General features: G+C 38.1%; 1 protein-coding gene across 1 annotated transcript in view; it reads left to right on the forward strand.

The window, feature by feature from the left end:
- LOC126192144 (telomerase-binding protein EST1A) overlaps positions 1-20,621 on the forward strand; it is a 340,857-nt gene that overhangs the window by 3,268 nt on the left and 316,968 nt on the right. The window lies entirely within an intron of this gene.

The raw sequence follows: 20,621 nt of genomic DNA on the forward strand, positions 1-20,621 counted from the left end.
TGTAGTATGATACATTGGCAGAATATGCACCAAAATACATGCCAGAGTTTTGTTGGTAACACAATACAATGCTCATGGATTTATCTTGCAGTTTTAGCTATAGTGTTGATACAGAGTTAGTACTGACTATGACAGCTTCATACTGAAATTAGAAGTGGTTCCAAAAGTTATATGTTGTGTCACTGACAAGCACTTAACTTGGAACAAATGTTTCCGACAACTAACACGGACTTTGAGCTAACTTACATACCAGTCCGTACCTACAATTATTATTTTGTATTTAAATTAGTCTTATCATCACTGCTAAAGTTTTTTGGAATTAGGGTGGGTATGGTACTTCTACTTTTGAACTACATTAGTGATAACATTGATAGGAATTAATGTACCACTGTCACTAGTGTGTGTGTGTGGGGGGGGGGGGGGGTGGCACTTTCCTATTTGAAATCTTCTGTTATGCATGTGTATTTATTTAATAAGCCAACAGCTTATGAAAGTTTGCAGTTAGTGTGATATGTATGTTTATTGTCACTGCAAAACAGTGCTATTGGCAGAATTGTCGAGTGTGAAATTTATGCTTTTTCCCCTCCTCCCCTCCCGCCTCGTTGTCAACAGTCTGTTCTAATCAACAATTTTGTCATATTTGTGATAGTTACCTAGACTCCATACCTCAAGTCTCAAATTGATTTTTTATGTTGAAACTTCCTGGTAGATTAAAACTGTGTACTGGATTGAGACTCGAATCTAAGACCTTTGCTTTTGTGGGCAAGTGCTCTATTGACGAGCTGCCTAAGCACGTCTCATGATCTGCTCTAACAGCTTTACTTCTGCCAGTACTTCATCTCCTGTCTTCCAGACTTAGTTGTTCTCCTGCATGCTTTGGGGGACTATCGCTCCTGGAAATGAGAGTATTGCTGATACATGACTGAGCCACAGCCTGATGGATTGTTTCCAGAATTAATTCATTTTTGAAACTTTACATTGTGAGGAATAAACAATTTGGATGTGGGTGCGCACGCGCGTATGTGCGTGCGTGTGTAGACCAAGACTAGTGGCATATTTATGTGTTTCATGCAGCAGCGTTGTCAGTGCTCGCCATGAGATACGTTGGGAAGGAAAGAGGTTGTGACAGCTGCTGGTTATACACAGACAATGGGAGAGCACTGAACAGACAACGTGTTTTGACAGAAGGTAATAACATCTGATGTCAGTACATCACAACATCCTAAATTGTAACACACTCGGAAGAAATAAACAATTATTTGACCACCAAGATTATTAATTTAATTTAAGTTGTGCTATTAGGTCTGAACCTAACCACAACCTCATCATTTGTGGTATTTTCAGAATAAATAAATATATGTTAATTTAATTTTTGCAACTAAAATTGTTACTCTGGCCTTGGGCTAAGCTTCAGACAGGTCTGTCATCACAAAAATGCAATTAAAATTTCAAATTCTTTGTCTTCGACGCCTCCAACCCAACTGTCTAATTACAACTCAACTTAAACCTTGGACTTAAGCTACATATTGATTTGTCACCTCCACCAGGTATTTTTTTCTTTACCCTTTAAGTTCTTTGACTTTACCAACTCACAGCCTGTCACATTCCAGCCTAAACTAAACCTCAGACTGAGCAACAGGTTAATTTGTCACTAGGTTTGTTAGCTTTCATTTTCCTTGGCTTCGGCAACTCTCAAGCAAATTCGTGACACATTCATGAAAAAACAAAATTTGTGAAACCAGCAAAGAAGAGAATGGTTTCTGTTTCGGCATTAAAAATCGTTACATCTGTTCTTACCTATCATTGGTTAAGTGAAAGTGTCATCACTTAGACTACACAGGCATATCTTTAAGCAGCTGGGAATATTTACTACAGCCTTGTAGTATGTTCAGTCATTTAAGAAATTTATGAACACTTAACATAAGTTTGAGGGTAATGGGGATTTTCACAAGTACCATAGTAAAAGAAAAAATGTTCTGTGTTATCCCTTAATGATTCTAACTTAGGCACAGGAGGAAATTAAATATGCAGCTATAAAACTTTTACAATCTACTCACGAAAATAAAAGAAAATTTGTAAGAGATTGCATAAGTGTTTTCAAAAGTAAACTGAAGATGTTTCTCCTTAACAACTCCTGTACCGTAGAAGATTTGATGCCTCAGAATGTGTCCTATCAACTGATCACTTCTTCTAGTCAAATTCTGCTTCTCCCCAATTCTATTCAGTACCACCTCATTAGTTATGTCATCTACACATCTAATCTTTAGCATTCTTCTGTAGTGCATCATGCCAAAAGCTTTATTCTCTTCTTGTTTAAACTTTTTATCGTTCGTGTTTCACTGCCAGACGTGGCTTCTCTCCATACAAATACTTTCAGAAAAGACTTCCTGATACTTAAATCTATACCTAATGTTAACAAATTTCTCTTCTTCAGAAGCGCTTTTCTTGCCATCGCCAGTTTTCATTTTATATTCTCTGTATTTCGACCATCATCAGTTATTTTGCTCCCCAAATAGCAAAACTCATTTACTACTTTAAGTGTCTCATTTCCTAATCTAATTCCCTCAACATCACCTGATTTAATTTGGCTACTTTTGTTCATGTTCATCTTATCTCCTCCTTTCAAGATACTGTCCATTCCGTTCAACTGCTCTTCCAAGTCCTTTGCTGTCTCTGGCAGAATTACGATGTCATTGGCAAACCTCAAGGTTTTTATTTCTCCTCCATGGACTTTAATTGCTACTCCCCCCCACTGCTTGCTCAATATATGGATTGAATAACATTGAGGATAAGCTACAATCCTGTCTCTCTCTTCTCAAGAACTGCTTCCCTTTTGTGCCCTCCGACTCTTATAACTGCCTCTGGGTTTACCTGTATTTTCCCCTGCCACCATTAGAATTTGAAAAAGAATATTCAAGTCAGCATTGTGAACCCCCCCACGAACCATGGACCTTGCCGTTGGTGGGGAGGCTTATGCGCCTCAGCGATACAGATGGCTGTACCGCAGGTGCAGCCACAACGGAGGGGTATCTGTTGAGATGCCAGACAAACATGTGGTTCCTGAAGAGGGGCAGCAGCCTTTTCAGTAGTTGCAGGGGCAACAGTCTGGATGATTGACTGATCTGGCCTTGTAACAATAACCAAAACGGCCTTGCTGTTCTGGTACTGCGAACGGCTGAAAGCAAGGGGAAACTACAACCGTAATTTTTCTCGAGGGCATGCAGCTTTACTGTATGGTTAAATGATGATGGCATCCTCTTGGGTAAAGTATTCCGGAGGTAAAATAGTCCCCCATTCGGATCTCCGGGCGGGGACTACTCAAGAGGACGTCGTCATCAGGAGAAAGAGAACTGGCGTTCTACGGATCGGAGTGTGGAATGTCAGATCCCTTAATCGGGCAGGTAGGTTAGAAAATTTAAAAAGGGAAATGGATAGGTTTAAAGTTAGATATAGTGGGAATTAGTGAAGTTCGGTGGCAGGAGGAACAAGACTTTTGGTCAGGTGATTACAGGGTTATAAATACAAAATCAAATAGGGGTAATGCAGGAGTAGGTTTAATAACGAATAAAAAAAAAATAGGAGTGCGGGTTAGCTACTACAAACAGCATAGTGAACGCATAATTGTGGCCAAGATAGACACAAAGCCCATGCCTACTACGGTAGTACAAGTTTATATGCCAACTAGCTCTGCAGATGATGAAGAAATAGATGAAATGTATGATGAGATAAAAGAAATTATTCAGGTAGTGAAGGGAGACGAAAATTTAATAGTCATGGGTGACTGGAATTCGAGTGTAGGAAAAGGGAGAGAAGGAAACATAGTAGGTGAATATGGATTGGGGGGAAGAAATGAAAGAGGAAGCCGCCTTGTAGAATTTTGCACAGAGCATAACTTCATCATAGCTAACACTTGGTTCAAGAATCATAAAAGAAGGTTGTATACCTGGAAGAATCCTGGAGATACTAAAAGGTATCAGATAGATTATATAATGGTAAGACAGAGATTTAGGAACCAGGTTTTAAATTGTAAGACATTTCCAGGGGCAGATGTGGATTCTGACCACAATCTATGGGTTATGAACTACAGATTGAAACTGAAGAAACTGCAAAAAGGTGGGAATTTAAGGAGATGGGACCTGGATAAACTGAAAGAACCAGAGGTTGTAGAGAGTTTCAGGGGAGAGCATAAGGGGACAATTGACAGGAATGGGGGAAAGAAATACAGTAGAAGAAGAATGGGCAGCTCTGAGGGATGAAATAGTGAAGGCAGCAGACGATCAAGTAGGTAAAAAGACGAGGGCTAATAGAAATCCTTGGGTAACAGAAGAAATATTGAGTTTAATTGATGAAAGGAGAAAATATAAAAATGCAGTAAATGAGGCAGGCAAAAAGGAATACAAACGTCTCAAAAATGATATCGACAGGAAGTGCAAAATGGCTAAGCACGGATGGCTACAGGACAAATGTAAGGATGTAGAGGCTTGTCTCACTAGTGGTAAGATAGATACTGCCTACACGAAAATTAAAGAGACCTTTGGAGAGAAGAGAACCACTTGTATGAATATCAAGAGCTCAGATGGCAACCCAGTTCTAAGCAAAGAAGGGAAGGCAGAAAGGTGGAAGGAGTATATAGAGGGTTTATACAAGGGCGATGTACTTGAGGACAATATTATGGAAATGGAAGAGGATGTAGATGAAGACAAAATGGGAGATAAGATACTGCGTGAAGAGTTTGACAGAGCACTGAAAGACCTGAGTCGAAACAAGGCCCCGGGAGTAGACAACATTCCATTAGAACTACTGATGGCCTTGGGAGAGCCATTCATGACAAAACTCTACCATCTAGTGAGGAAGATGTATGAGACAGGTGAAATACCCTCAGACTTCAAGAAGAATATAATAATTCCAATCCCAAAGAAAGCAGGTGTTGACAGATGTGAAAATTACCGAACTATCAGTTTAATAAATCACAGCTGCAAAATACTAACGCGAATTCTTTACAGACGAATGGAAAAACTGGTAGAAGCGGACCTCGGGGAAGATCAGTTTGGATTCCGTAGAAATGTTGGAACACGTGAGGCAATACTAACCTTACGACTTATCTTAGAAGAAAGATTAAGAAAAGGCAAACCTACGTTTCTAGCATTTGTAGACTTAGAGAAAGCTTTTGACAATGTTAACTGGAATACTCTCAAATTATGAAGGTGGCAGGGGTAAAATACAGGGAGCGAAAGGATATTTACAATTTGTACAGAAACCAGATGGCAGTTATAAGGGTCGAGGGACATGAAAGGGAAGCAGTGGTTGGGAAAGGAGTGAGACAGTGTTGTAGCCTCTCCCCGATGCTATTCAATCTGTATATTGAGCAAGCAATAAAGGAAACAAAAGAAAAATTCGGAGTAGGTATTAAAATTCATGGAGAAGAAGTTAAAAGTTTGAGGTTTGCCGATGACATTGTAATTCTGTCAGAGACAGCAAAGGACTTGGAAGAGCAGTTGAACGGAATGGACAGTGTCTTGAAAGGAGGATATAAGATGAACATCAACAAAAGCAAAACGAGAATAATGGAATGTAGTCAAATTAAATCAGGTGATGCTGAGGGAATTAGATTAGGAAATGAGACACTTAAAGTAGTAAAGGAGTTTTGCTATTTAGGGAGCAAAGTAACTGATGATGGTCGAAGTAGAGAGGATATAAAATGTAGACTGGCAATGGGAAGGAAAGCGTTTCTGAAGAAGAGAAATTTGTTAACATCGAGTATAGATTTAAGTGTCAGGAAGTCGTTTCTGAAAGTATTTGTATGGAGTGTAGCCATGTATGGAAGTGAAACATGCACGATAAATAGTTTAGACAAGAAGAGAATAGAAGCTTTCGAAATGTGGTGCTACAGAAGGATGCTGAAGTTTAGATGGGTAGATCACGTAACTAATGAGGAGGTATTGAATAGAATTGGGGAGAAGAGAAGTTTGTGGCACAACTTGACTAGAAGAAGGGATCGATTGGTAGGACATGTTTTGAGGCATCAAGGGATCACAAATTTAGCATTGGAGGGCAGTGTGGAGGGTAAAAATCGTAGAGGGAGACCAAGAGATGAATACACTAAGCATATTCAGAAGGATGTATGTTGCAGTCGGTACTGGGAGATGAAGGAGCTTGCACAGGATAGAGTAGCATGGAGAGCTGCATCAAACCAGTCTCAGGACTGAAGACAAGAACAACAAGCATTGTTAAAAGCTTTCTCTAGGTCTACAAATGCTCTAAACATAGGTTTGCCCTACCTTAACCTATCTTCTATGCAAAGTTGTAGTGTCGGTACTGCTTTGGTGTTCCTAAACTTCTCTGGAATCCAAACCGATCTTCGCAAAGTTCAGTTTCTACCAGTTTTTCCATTGCGGAAGGGCTATGTGTTAGTATTTTGCATCTGTGACTTACTAAACTGATAGTTTGGTAATTCTCACACCTTTCAGCACCTGCTTTCTTTGGAATTGGAATTACTATATTCTTCTTGAAGTCTGACAGTATTTCACCGTTCTCATACATCTTGCCCACCAGATGGAAGAGTTTTGTCATGTCTGGCTCTCCAAGGTTATCAATAGCTCTAACAGAATGTTATCTACTTCCAGGGTCTTGTTTTAGCTTAGGTTTTTCAGTGCTATGTCAAATTCTTCACACAGAGACCCTCTACATATTTAATTCACCTTTCTGCCTCCCCTTCTTTGCTTAGGACTGGTTTTTCATTTGAGCTTTTAATATTCATACAGGGTGGTTCTCTTTTCTCCAAAGTTCTCTTTAATTTTTCTGTAGGTGGCATCTATCTTATCTCTAGTGGTGTATCCTTACACTTGTCCTACAGCCATTCCTACTTAGCCATTTTGCCCGTGCTGTCAATCTCATTTTTGAGACATTTGTATCCCTTTTTGCCCGCTTCATTTACTGAATTTTTATATTTTCTCCTTTCATCAATTAAATCCAATATTGCTTGTGTTACCCAAGGATTTCTATTAGCCTCGTCTTTTTACCTATTTGATCCTCTGCTTCCTGCACTATTTCATCTTTCAAAGTTATCCTTTCTTCTTCTACTGTATTACTTTCTCCTGTTCTTATTAATTGTTCGGTAATGCTCCCTCTGAATCTCTCTAAAAACCTCTGGTTCTTTCAGGTTATCCAGGTCCCGTCTCTTTAAATTCCCACCTTTTTGCAGTTTCTTCAATTTTAACCTACAGTTCATAGCCAATAAATTGTGGTCTGAGTCCACACCTGCCCCTGGAAATGTCTTACAATTTAAAACCTGATTCCTAAATCTCTATCCTACTATTACATAATATATCTGAAATCTTCTGGGTTCTCCAGGCCTCTTCCACGTATACAACCTTCTTTCACGATTCTTAAAGCAAGTGTTAGCTATGAATAATTTATCCTCTGTGCAAAATTCTACTAGGCACCTTCCTCTTTCATCCCTTCCCCCAGTCCTTTTCCAACTATCGAATTCCAGTCCCCCATCACAATTAAATTTTCATCTCCCGTAACTATCTGAATAGTTTCTTGAATCACATCACATATTTCTTCAATCTATTCGCCATCTGTGGAGTTAGTTGGCATAAATACTCGTAGTACTGTGGTAGGCATGGCCTACATGTCTATCTTGGCTACAGTAATGTGTTTATTATGCTGTTCATAGTAGCATATCTGTGTTTCTATACCCCTATTTGATTTTGTATGTATAACCCTGTGTTCACCTGACCAGAAGTCCTGTTCCTCCTGCCACCGAATTTCACTAATTCCCACTATATCTAAATTTAATCTATCCATTCCCCTTCTTAAATTTTCTAACCCCTCCTGCCTGATTAAAGAGATCTGACATTCCACGTTCCAATCTGTAGAATGCCAGTTTTTTTCGCTCCATGATAAGGGCAAGCAGTCCCGAGCTGAGTTTCGCATGATCTCTGTTTGTGGAATCCATGCTGATTTTTATATAGGAGCTGTTCATTTTGCAAAAATGTCATAATTCTTGAGCATAAAACATGTTCCATAATTCTACAACAGATTGACGTCAACGAAATAGGTCTATAATTGTGTGGATCTGTCTTATGGTCTTTCATAAAAACAGGAATGACCTGCACTTTTTTCCAGTCATTAAATACTTTTCATTGCTCAAGCAATCTACTGTAAATTACTGCTCATATAATGTCTGTAGTTCATCAAAAAATTTATGCACCACAAAAGGGTTGGCGCTTTTTAACCACGTGGAAAGAGGCTCCCCTCTCCTTCACCAATCTTCACCAGGCCATCCATGTAACCATCGTGTCTTCATACCACTTGACTTGCAGTATTACTGAACTAGATTCAGAAGTTCATGTTTCATTAGTGCAATCACCAAATGCAATGCCTGTTTCTAAATATCTCAAGTTGTTCTTCAGTCTCCTGTGATAACTTTGTTGGTCGTCCTAACAGGTGAGAATCGGTTAATGTTGTAGCAAGTATACCCCTGGAACACGATACTTTTGTGCTGCTAAAGTTTGAGACATTCTAAAGTCTTAACTGCATGTATGGTATCCAGCATTGACTCCATACTTTGTCACACCTGTATGATGTCCTCTCACTCTTCTCTGGCATGATGTATAATAAGGCCTATACTTTATTATGAAACTGCAGTTGAAAGAAAAAATAGTTTCACTTCATGGAATTCATTTTTATAAAATACATAATTTAAATATTTTTAATAAGCTTTACTGTCAACACAAGTTTGTTATATACATTATGTGGCATTTGTGAGTATAATAAACTTATATTAATTTATATATCATAATTAGTGGGCCCAAATTATTCAAAAAAATTTTATTGGAATGTTATCTTTTGAATTGTGCACATGAGAACAATCTACAATTTATTTATTTATGTAATAGCACATTCTCAGATAAACTAAACCTTTAACTTAACTTACAGATTATTGGCATATATAAATTTGAAATATTGTTAAAGAAATATTTATGCAGATACCTTTTTCACAAAATGTATTACATTGCTTTTCTTTTATCTCCAACATCTGTAACCACAGTGGCAGCAAGAAACTAAATGAGTGACTAGCAGTTTCACACCAGGCCACAGACCAAGCTTTAATAAAGATTTTCAACCAAAAAATATATATTCATGCACTCAAATTTCATGAATACCAATGAATTCGGTGAAAAGAGACTCCACTTCCTTATTATTCTCTTTGAAATGAATGAACTGTTGCAGTGTAACCAATTGTTCTAATAACTGTCCAACTGTTCTAATTGCCCCATAACCAAAATCCGTTTATTTACAATGTTCCAATAATCCCGAGAGTCATACAACCTGAGGTAATTAGAATAGGCAATATAAACAAATAACATATGAAAAGAAAAGACTTAAACCATAGAGGACACTACTGTTAAATCTAGTACATATACTTCAAGTTCAGTATATAAAAGTACGAGCATAAAAATTGATGTCAGATTTCACAGTGCACATCACAGTGAAGGTAATGAACAGTACTTTCCTGTCATAAATCAACAAAAACGCCCACAACGTTTTCATTAGTGAATCTTAAATAATGGTATTAACTGAGCATAAGAGCTAATTGCTACGAAGATAATCCACAACAAGTTTTTATTACCTTTAGCTTGATTTACTGCTTATAGGCCCTTGTTCTAATAGCTCCAGGTTCCAATTACCCTGCTTTTTCCCCACTGCATGCCCCAAGTGCAGCTGACTGATAACATGGGGGACACATGGCGTGGTCCGCTGCTGTAGCAATCTTGTCATACACTTGTTTTCTGTTGAATGACAGTGGAATATGAGGCCACTTTGGTTTCAGTACTACTGGCAGGTGGCACCACACTTCGTAGTTTCCTCTAAACCCAGCAGATAAAATTTATTTACTGTAAATGACTTAATTGCCAGTTTGATGTTGACACCGTAGGTGGGCCCACAACATCTCTGGTTTTATTTAAATTCAACAAATTGCATTTCCAAATACAATTCAGACTTCAGTGTCTGCACTTTCGGCCAACCAACACAATAGTTTCTGCCGTAGGACTTTATAAAAGGACCCTTCACACAGTGGCTGTCAGGAATGGCAGGAGGTATGCCTTGCCCCCTCCCCCCATCTGAGAACTGTCATGAGGAGAGGAGCGCTCCTTCCTGCAGCATTGGCATCGTCACCTGTGTTGTTTGTTTGTGCGAAAGCAGAGACGGTGCATGCAAAGATATTGACAGTGATTTGACAAACGGACATCTTCCAATTATTGCCACTTTTCTCCACTGCTGGTATCATCAGTGAGAGAGGTCTTATCATGAATAAACAGTAGTTTTTTTTTAACCTAACAGGTGATGTCATAGTATATCCTATTTTCTTTTGATTTTACATTTTTGTACTTTGCAGAAGACTGTATTGTTGTTACAGACTGGAGTAAATAGTGTAAATATTTTAATAAATATTTCCAAACTTCCAATACATGTTCAGTGCTTTGAAAAACAAAATAAATTAATAAATTACAAGTGTATTGGAAGTATTTAGTTCTGGGTATACTGTGAGAAGCATGATAATGCAGCAACTGAGGCATGGTACCCCCACGTCTTGGACATAGCAGTCAAATGATTAATGATAGCTGCTTACTTGGAAATTGTGTTTAGAAATTTAAAAAAAGGAGATGCAATCACTCGTGATTGATGTGTGACACACAGACATAGCAACGGAAAGACTTCAGAGCTTTCTAGCTACCACTCTTTTTTCTTGTGTCCCACTATTTGTTCTGGTGTCTGCATTTATGTGTCTGTGTGGCTAAAGGTGTGTACTTATGCTAGAAAAATAATGGCTGCTTGAAAGCTATAGTCTCAGTGCTCTTTTATTTTTATATGCGCCACACATCAATTGAGGTGAGGTACTATGTTTTCTCATTGCTACATATTGTTTTGATCCAGAAGTTTCCATTAGTATGTTAAAAATTGTCAGTACCATAAAATATTCATTGCTTAATCTTATGCCTCATCACCCCCAGACATTACATATTTCACTCTCATGTGGTGTAGTCTGTTCCCTGTCCAATTGAAATATACAGTGCTGGAAAAAATTTAAGACCACTAATTAAAGACAGTTTTTTCATGATAATGATTTCATTATTTACCATGCATTGAAAGTGATGCATATTAATATAAAATTCACTCCTATATTCGGCGAAACACTGAAGTGCATAACAGATGGTACCTCCCATTGTACAAGTTATTTGGATTTCTTCTAACTTCATTCATGTATGGAGCACAGGAAGGATTGTTTGAATGCCAATGCACATGCTGTAATTATTATACTCTCATCCTCATCTCTGCGTGAGCATGTGTATGGTATTGTAGTATATTCCCAGGGTCGTCATTTAAAACTGGTTCTTGAATTTTTTCTAGTAGACTTTCTCAGGATAGTTTACAACTATCGTTAAGAGTTTTTCAGTTCAGTTTCTTCAGCACGTGAGTAACAGTCTCCCATAGGTAAAACAGACCTGTGTCATTCCATGTCAAGGGGTCCTGGGGTCCCCACTTGACTGCCAACAAATCTAATGAAATCTGGTGTGAAGATTCTATATGGTCCTTGATAGTTATATACCAAATCTCACTTCAGTATTTTCTCTGGTTGAATTTTTAGGGGCTTTTAAAGAGAGGCTACTTACATTCCTATCAGGTACGAACATGCAAATGTTCCAAGTTTGCTAGGCTTTTTTAAGGGGTCTAGCAAACATTTGGTCATTTTCTGTTATATACATAGACAGCTTTAATACTGAATCACACCACAGCAAGAATTAGGGATTTAGCCACACCTAAATACAGGCACAAGCCTAGTGGCTAAAAAATTCATGGCGCCATTGAGAGAGCCAAGGTTTGACTGACCACTGCCACTTTTCATATGAACCAGTCAACCAAAACTTCATTGGGCTATTCCCTCCTATGATGTCTATACATGGATCAAATTTAATTAACATTGGATGTCTAGATCAGAAGATATGCATCTGCAAAGTTGGCCAAAATTTTCTACTTGCAACTTTTAGAGTACTTTTGGGTGGCAAACTGTTTTGTTCAATCCGTTTTTTCTTGGCACAGCTGGAAAGAGCATGCATTAAAGCTTTCAAACCCATGTTGTTTGATTCCTGGCCCTTGCTTCCATCTTGATGAATGAAACTTGTTTCAAAAGTTATTATTTTACCACTCCAAGAAAATTGAAAAGTGAAATATTTTGCTCATTAAGTCTCATAATACTACTGGTAACTGTTTTTTTATTGGAGTATAGAAATCAATTTCAAACATTAATTTAACATATGCCATAAAAACAAGTAAATACACAACATAACAAATTTGCAAAGCAAAAATACTGAAAAGTCAGTTCCATTTTTGGTTAAATATTTGTATAATTTTGTCAAGGACAGGTTTTCTTCCTGACGATGATGTTGATTGTGCTTGTAAAGTCATGGAAATATGTTGCTCAGGAATCCAGCAGATGTCTTAAGCAGTTGGACAGCGGAAGGAATGAGCAGTAATGTGTGGATGTATGAAGCTGGTGAGGACATCTTGTTGATCATGTGTAACTTCACATACGTTTCCAATCCACCAAAAATTGTTATCCATACATACAACATACTGTCCTGGTTGTAAACTTGCGTCTGAGATTGCTGGAATTCTTCATCTGCTTTGAAGTTGTTAACTGTGAATGATGTAGCATCACTGAAACGTCTGTATACTCTGAGCAGAATACAATTAATTTGCTTAAATTGATGATTTTCTTTTGTTACAGCAAGTGCATGTCCCCTGGAAAAACTTGTTCCTTGATCAGGCTGAAATTTTTCTGTTTCTGCTTTTGGTACATAAAAAGAAAATTTATGCCTGGAATACTATCATAACAGAATTTGAACAAATCATATGTAGTCAATATTTGGTTACCTAAGGCCCCTTGTAGACTATTGTGGGCTGCTAGTATTTTGCTGTTCCCCCCAATGCCATCACAAGGCAATTTCAGGGTTGCCACAGGTTCTGGAAATCAGGGAATATCAGGGAATATTCAACATATCAGGGAAATTTGGAAAAAAAACACTGAAAAAATTGTTTTTGTCTCAGTAGATGAAATGGTTTGTCTACTGAGGTGTCATGCATCATCGTTAGCAAGGTGTAACTTGAGTATGTGCACCGCTTCCCTACTCCTTTATTACTGCTGCTTCTCTCCTTCCTACCACTCCCCCTCAGCTTACAATCAGTGCTGTCACCACTTTTTGCTACTAGCTTACCAGCTGCCAACAAGAGGCAGGGAGGCATGAGTAGTGGTTTGTTTGGATCTGACTCTCAGAGACCATAGATGCAGCGCCCAGACATGGCAGTCATCTGTGCGTGAGTTTTGTCTGAGTGATTGTGTGGATTTGCATGTGCTCTCGTTTTCTGACAAAACCTATGGCTGAAAATTTAGTTGTGAAAGTGTTAATTGTCTTTTCTACGTGCCTGTCTGCAGCTCACCAATCATTTTTATGGTGAGTTGCTACCTGTCCTCATTATTATTGATTCTCAGAGTATTTTAACAAGTTATCTGTTGCATGGATTGATGACTGTGGACTCATTTCATTAACATGTGGTCTTTGGCTCATGAATAGCTGGCCACACGAGTGGATTCCCATAACAGGCCAAAACCACAGGCCGTTTCTGCAGGTATCTGTCATGGATCGTGCGCGCTGATCTGCAGACATTCAGTTCCCACTAATGTACAGATCCTGCTCATCAGATCTAGTCTCCCGATCTCCCTGCAGGCCAGGTCTGTTTGTGTGTGGCATAAAGCAGGAGATTTTTATGGTTTATCCTTGGACCCAAGACTACGGTCGTCATCAGTACGCCAGAGGCCATGGATGATGGATTTCAGGAATTGCGACTGCCTCACTGTTCTAGTACATTTTTTAACTTCAAAAGTACTTTATATGTTGGAAAGTATGGACGATAAGAAGAAGAATATTGTGTCAGTTGCTGTCAGTTTGTACACTATGTACTCATAGATTTCTTAAAATAAAAATCACAAAATACCTGTAAAATAATAGATATAACACAGTGGGTAAAACCGGCAATAATGAACATAGTAGAACCAACATTTTATTGCAGTCACCTACAGTGTAGGCTTACACAATTCTTCCCCACCTTATACCCTTCTTTCAAGAGACCTACTTTTTTCTGAGGTTATTTCTTAAATCAGTGAAGTTATTTTAAATCTGTCTTGTGACTCCCAGGAAATCGATATTTATGTCGCCAAATGTGTTTTGTTTTATTGAAATAAAATAACATCAGTAGTCTAAATGAAAAATGTATACCATTTGGCTCCTTTCTCCATTTAAAAACAGTTCATTACAAAAGATGTTGATATTAGTACATAATTTTTTTGCTCATATCAGGAAACGTTATCTGCTTGCAAGTTTTTGTTAGATATTTCCGCATTTGCACTATTGTTTCTTGTAATGTTGCCGCAAAGACAGACTGTCAACTACGTCTTAACTTATCCACGAGATGTCAAAATTTGTCAGGGGAAAATGCTAAAAATTGTCTGGAAGTCAGGGAAATATCAGGGAATTTCACCCAGGGAAACTTGTGGCAACCCTGGGTTTACTGCAGCTTGTTCCAAAAAAAAATTCCATTCAGCAGTGATGCCAAAATCCTTTTCGTGCGGGCATAAATCGATCAAATTTTTGAAATTGAACCATCACTAAAGTAATAAATGCTCTTAATGTTTTGAACTTTATTTAAAAGGTGTGGGACTGTAGGGGTATCGTGATGGAGAAGTAGCTGATTGCACAAATGTTAAAACTTTGACAGTTTTTGCTACCGAAATAGACGACAAATGGATGTAATGTGGCCTGACTTTTCTCCCAATGAAATATTTGCAAAGTATCTTGAACAACTTATGAATAATTTTCAGTAAAATCCATCAATATAATTAATTCATTTCCTGCAGGATGTCCTTTTAGCTGCTTAAGGATATAAACTTCGACACAAAGTGATGGCTTCATAAACAGGTAATTTTCAAAATCAGTAACTCCATGAAATCTTCAACAGTCCTCTGACTCTCCAGTCTGTCTGTCAGTCTGTATGAATCCATTGCTTGTATTCCATTGTTTCTTCAGGGTCATGGTATCCAAAAGCATCTTCAAGAAAAGCCTCTAGTTGCATTTTCCTGGACATTCTTCACACCGTTGCAGCATATAATCTTCTGAGTCCAAACTGCATAAATCTGTTTTCATCAAAACCTCGTAGTCATCTTGGATGGATGCTGCTAAAGCCAACATTAATTTGACATTTTGATGAGCTCACAAAGTTTTGAGAAGCTCATTTGATTTCCATATTGCTTACAATAAACTATGAACATTTCCTTCAGGTTATAAAGGAGCAGGCATTTCTGCTTGTGAACCTTTTCAGCATTTATTTTTACTGCAACACAATCATTTTTGCCTGGAGATAAATGAGAAGACTCATCATTGTAAAAAAAAAGTGAAGACATTTTGTTTTACTTCAGCATTGAGCTTTTTCCCTTTTCAGTTTGCAGGTGTTGCCAAAATCCCACCTTCCAACTTTAGTTTCCTAGCTTTCTTCACCATTTTATTTGAAACAGAAAATTCTTTAGTCTTTTTCCAACAGCCCAGCTATGGGGGCCAAGGTAAAATTTGGAACTTTACTGCAATTGCTTGAAGTCTGAGCTTAAGATTAAGTTCTTCAGTTAAGATGTCCATATTTTTACATTTTTGTTTGTATCTGAGCAATATCTAGTAGGCTCACACCAGCAGCTGTGGCAGTTACCTTGGTAATGCTGTCTTGGCCTTTCAGACTTTCGCACTTACGTATCCCATTGAATCTCTTTTGCTGATATGTTGAAACTTTAATGGGATCTCGTCAAGGGATGGCAGTGAAGTATTAACAGTAAAGCAAGCATCAACAACATCCAAGTCTTTAGTGGATGGTGATTATTGCTTACACATGTGGTTTGTTCTTTTTTTTCCACTTCTTGTCTGCATTTGGTATAAATTTTCTGTCCAGGTTTAAAACCTTCGCTGGTCAGTAACTTCAACCGATCATACATTGCAGTGGTTATTGGTGTCGAAGCCTTCTCGATTATGTGTTTTTCTTTACCAATGAGTTGCTCCAAGTTTTCAGCAGGAACTGAAATTTTGTTATCAACAAGACATAATGGTATGAAAAAATTTGAGCATCTTCAGTAAAAACAAGTGCACGCCTACATTGTAGAAGCTCCTTGTCCATTGGTGACATTTCCTTAAACTGGTTGTAGTTGACTTTTGCCAAAGTAGAATCTGATCCACCAAAGGACATCTGATCCACCAAAGGAACAGGTTCATTTTATGCAGCAGTCTATAAATGTATAAAAGGAATTTTGAAAGCTCATGAATATCCTGGTTTGAAGCATAATGTAAGATGCTGTTACACTCAGTGATTCACATGAATCATTCACTTAAATTCAGGCAGTTTCTGTAATTTACTTGTAACATATTCAGTATTTTTGTGTATGAATATAAAAATTAGGCTATCAAAACATATTTTTTAGAGCTTATCTTCAGTTACAACAATGATCATTGATTACTGATGATTCAAACACTTGGAACTCAACACTATGATTGATGGTTATTCAATGTCAACACCAAAGATAACATCAGACAGAAGACTGCCACTGTGAAAATTGTCAATAATGAAAGCAACAGTTGAAAGTGATGTGATCAGGAATGTATCATTGCTAGGATAGAGCCTTAAAAACTGTTGCCGCTTTACAATGCCGATGGAAACTGAGTAACAATGCATACATGCTCCACTATGTGTTGAAGGGTTAAAATGTTTTAAGCAACATAGCATCCCATTATGGTCTTATAAATTTTATAATGTTAGAGAGAATTTTATGAGGTTTTATTATATTTATATTCTATATTGTAAAATAATATAAAAATACTTCTTGTTAACATAGTTTCATTCCGCATTTTCAGTAACTGACGTCAGAACAGTCTCACCACCGTTTTTCGTTCCTTTTTTCTTTCTTTGTTCACCTTTTCCTTTATTTCCTCTGCTTTGGCCTTTTCTTCTTCCTCCCTGTGCGCCCCTGAAGGTCGGTCCATGCAACTGACACTTAACATGTGATTGAGTAACGCGTAATTCCCAGCCCCGGGTCGACAGGTAGGGTTTGCAAGTACCCCCTGGTATAACCAGACCCAGAGAGTGGTGATTGCCTGAGCTGCTACCTTCCCAAATTGCAAATTGTCAGGAGTTTGGAAGGTATGATCTGAGGTGTGAACAATCACTCAAGATGGGAGTGCCAGCTGGTGAAGGGTGCCCCTCAGTGGGAAGGAGCATGTCATCAGAGACGCTGGGAGTCATGGGGGATTTTCTTGCAATGAGCCAATCATCATCTTCGCAGTCAGTGTCTACCAAATGTAAACAAAATGAAGCTCCTGATTGAAATACCTTCTCAGCTGCACCACGGTTTCTCGTGGTTTCACATACTGAAGACGGTCAGTCCTTTGTGTCAGTAAATCCGTTTCTTATTCGGAAAGGTGTTGATGCAGTGGCTGGACCTTTGAAATCCTGCTCTCATTTACGCAATGGCAATTTTTTTGGAGACTACTTCTGATTCTTTAGCACAACAACTGCTTGCTGCTTCGCTTCTCCGTGGCTATCCTGTTCGTGTCAGGGCCCATAGAACTCTGAATTCTTCCAATGGTGTTATTTACACTAGGCTGCTTGATAGTATGATTGAGGCAGAAATCCGAGAGTACATCTCTGATCAGGATGTCATTGCAGTCCATTGGGTGATGAAAAAGGTAGATGCATCTCACTTTTGATAGAGTGGTGCTTCTGTCCAAGATCAAAACAGGCTAGGAAGTTATCGTAGCCCGACCCCGAAGCGCTGCTACCAGTTTCAACCTCACTCGAATGTCCTGTCGACATCCGGTCAAATGTGTAACCTGTTCTCGGGATGCTCACAAGGGTGATTTTCTGCCTCCTTTTTTCTGCTGTATCAACTGCAATGGTACCATGCTACCCCCTCTTGAGATTGTCTCATGTATCTCGATGGGCGGGCTGTCCAGTTGATCCAGGCAAAGGAAAAAGTGCCTTATCCGATCATTCGCAAGTTATTTGGTAGTCCCAAACCTTTCATTCTACCATCTGGCACTTGCAGTAGAGTCATTCCACGTCAAGGGGACCAGGGGTCCCCACTTGGCCATCCCCAAATCTAATGAAATTTGGTGTAGAGGTTCTATATGGTCTACATACCAAATTTCAGTTCAGTATCTTCAGTGGTTGAATTCTTAGAGGATTTTAAAGAGAGGCTACTCACCTCCGCATCATGTACCAAGGTGCGAATGTGCTAACGTTGTTTGGCTTTTTTAAAAGCTTTCTAGCAAACATTTGGTCATTTGCTTTAATTTAAATAGACAAGTTTTCGTGGCAAAAATTAGAGATTTAGCCTTACCTAAATATAGATACAAGCCTTTGCTTTAATTTAAACAGACAAGTTTTTGTGGCAAAAATTAGAGATTTAGCCTTACCTAAATATAGATACAAGCCTCTAAAGTGGCTAAAAAATTCGTCACGCTATTTTGAGAGCCACGCTTTTACTGACCATTGCTACTTTTCATATGAACCAATCACACCAAAACTTCAGAGGGTTATTCATATCTATGATGTCTGTATAGCGACTAAATTTAATTAACATTGGATGCCCAGATGGAAAGATATGCATATGTAAAGTTGGCCAAAATTTTCTAATTGCAAATTTTAGGGTATTTTGGGGGGCAATATCTCAACTGTGTCTTCTTCAATCCTTTTTTTCTTGCCATAGCTGGATAGGGCATCTTTTAAGCTTTCAAAGCTATACTGTTTAATTTCTGTATCTTGTATATTGATGAGTAAGAATGCCTATCACAAGTAGGGAAGATGGATTACTGATGAATACAAAAATTAATACAATTTGAAGTAGTAAATAAAAAAAAGTGTAATTGTAGAGTCTTTTAATAGTATAAGATTTTCCTGTGGTTTAGGGAAAGTAACTATGCTAATAAGAAGTGTTTTTACATTATTTTAGAGTGTAGAATAAAAATATAATAAGATCTAATAAAGTGCCCTGAAGATTATAAAATCTAGATCATAATGGAATGTTTTGTTGCTTTAGAAGGTTTTAACCCTACAGTGCATTGTCCCTCAGTTTCCATTGGTATTTTAAAGTAGTGATAGTTTTTTAAGGCTCTGCCATCACAGCAGTGATGTACATCGCTGAATCATCACTGCTTCCATTATTGGCAGTTTTCACAGTGTCAGTCTTTTGTGCAGTGTAACCTTTGATGTTGACACTGTACAATCTTAGTGTTGAGTACTGAGTGTTTGAATAATCAGTAATCATTGTTGTAGCTGAAGGTAAGAACTAAAACAATATGTTTTGATAGCCTCATTTGTGTATTTTATATAAAAACAACACTTGACTATTGTATGGAGTCATCACCATTCTATTATGACAAAAGGGAACTACAATCAGTTAAGGAAATGTCTCTAATTGGCAAGGAGCTTCTGCAGTGTAGGTCTGGGCTTTGTTTTACTGGTCATGCCCAAATTTGTTCATACCAGAATGCCTTGTTAACAACGAAATTTCAATTCCTGCAGAATTTCTGCAACCCATTTGGTAAAGAAAAACAAATAAGACTTGTAAACACTGCAATGACTGATAGGTTGAATTTACTGAATAATTAAGTTTTTAAACCTTGTCATAAAATTTGTACCAAATATAGACATGAAATGCCCAAAAAGAATCATCCCACCAGGATAAGCAAGAATCACCATCCACTGAAGACATGGGCATTGTTGATGCTTGCTTTACTGCTAAAACTTCATTATCATCACTTGGAGAATCACTACTAAAGCTTCAACGGATCAGCGAAAGGGATTCAATGGGATACATAAAGTGCAAATGTCTGAAAGCCCAAGGCAGCATTACTAAGGTAATTGCCACAGCTTCTGGTGTGAGCCAAATAGTTACTGCTCAGATACAAATGGAAGAGTGCAATAAATGTAAAGGTATGGACATCTTAATTGAACAACGTAAGATTAAACTTCAGACTTCAAGCAATAGCAGTCAAGTTCAAATTTTGACCCTGGCCCCAAAAAGCTGCACTACTGAAATAATGGCTCAAGAATTAGCCGTTTTAACTAAAATGGTGAAGAAGGCTAGGAAACTAAAGACAGAAGATAGGATTTTTGGCAACACCTGCAAACTGAACAGGGGAAAAATCTCATTGACGAAATGAAACAAAATGTCCTCACTTTCTTAGAAGATGACGAGTTTTCTTGTTTATGCCCAGGCAAAAATGATTGTGTTGTAGTAAGAATAGTTGGGGAAAGATTTACAAGGAGAAACGCATGCTCCTTTGTAACCTTAAAGAAATGTTGATTGCTTATTGTAAGCGATATGGAAATGAACTAAGCTTCTAAAAATTTTTTTGAGCTCAGGCCGATATGGTGTAGTACAGCTGGTGCTTCTGGATCACATTCAGTATGTGTATGTGCAATTCATCAAAATGTCAAATTAATCTTGGCTTCAGCTACATCCA

Source organism: Schistocerca nitens, chromosome 1, assembly GCF_023898315.1.
Source record: "Schistocerca nitens isolate TAMUIC-IGC-003100 chromosome 1, iqSchNite1.1, whole genome shotgun sequence".
Classification (NCBI taxonomy): Eukaryota; Metazoa; Arthropoda; class Insecta; order Orthoptera; family Acrididae; genus Schistocerca; species Schistocerca nitens.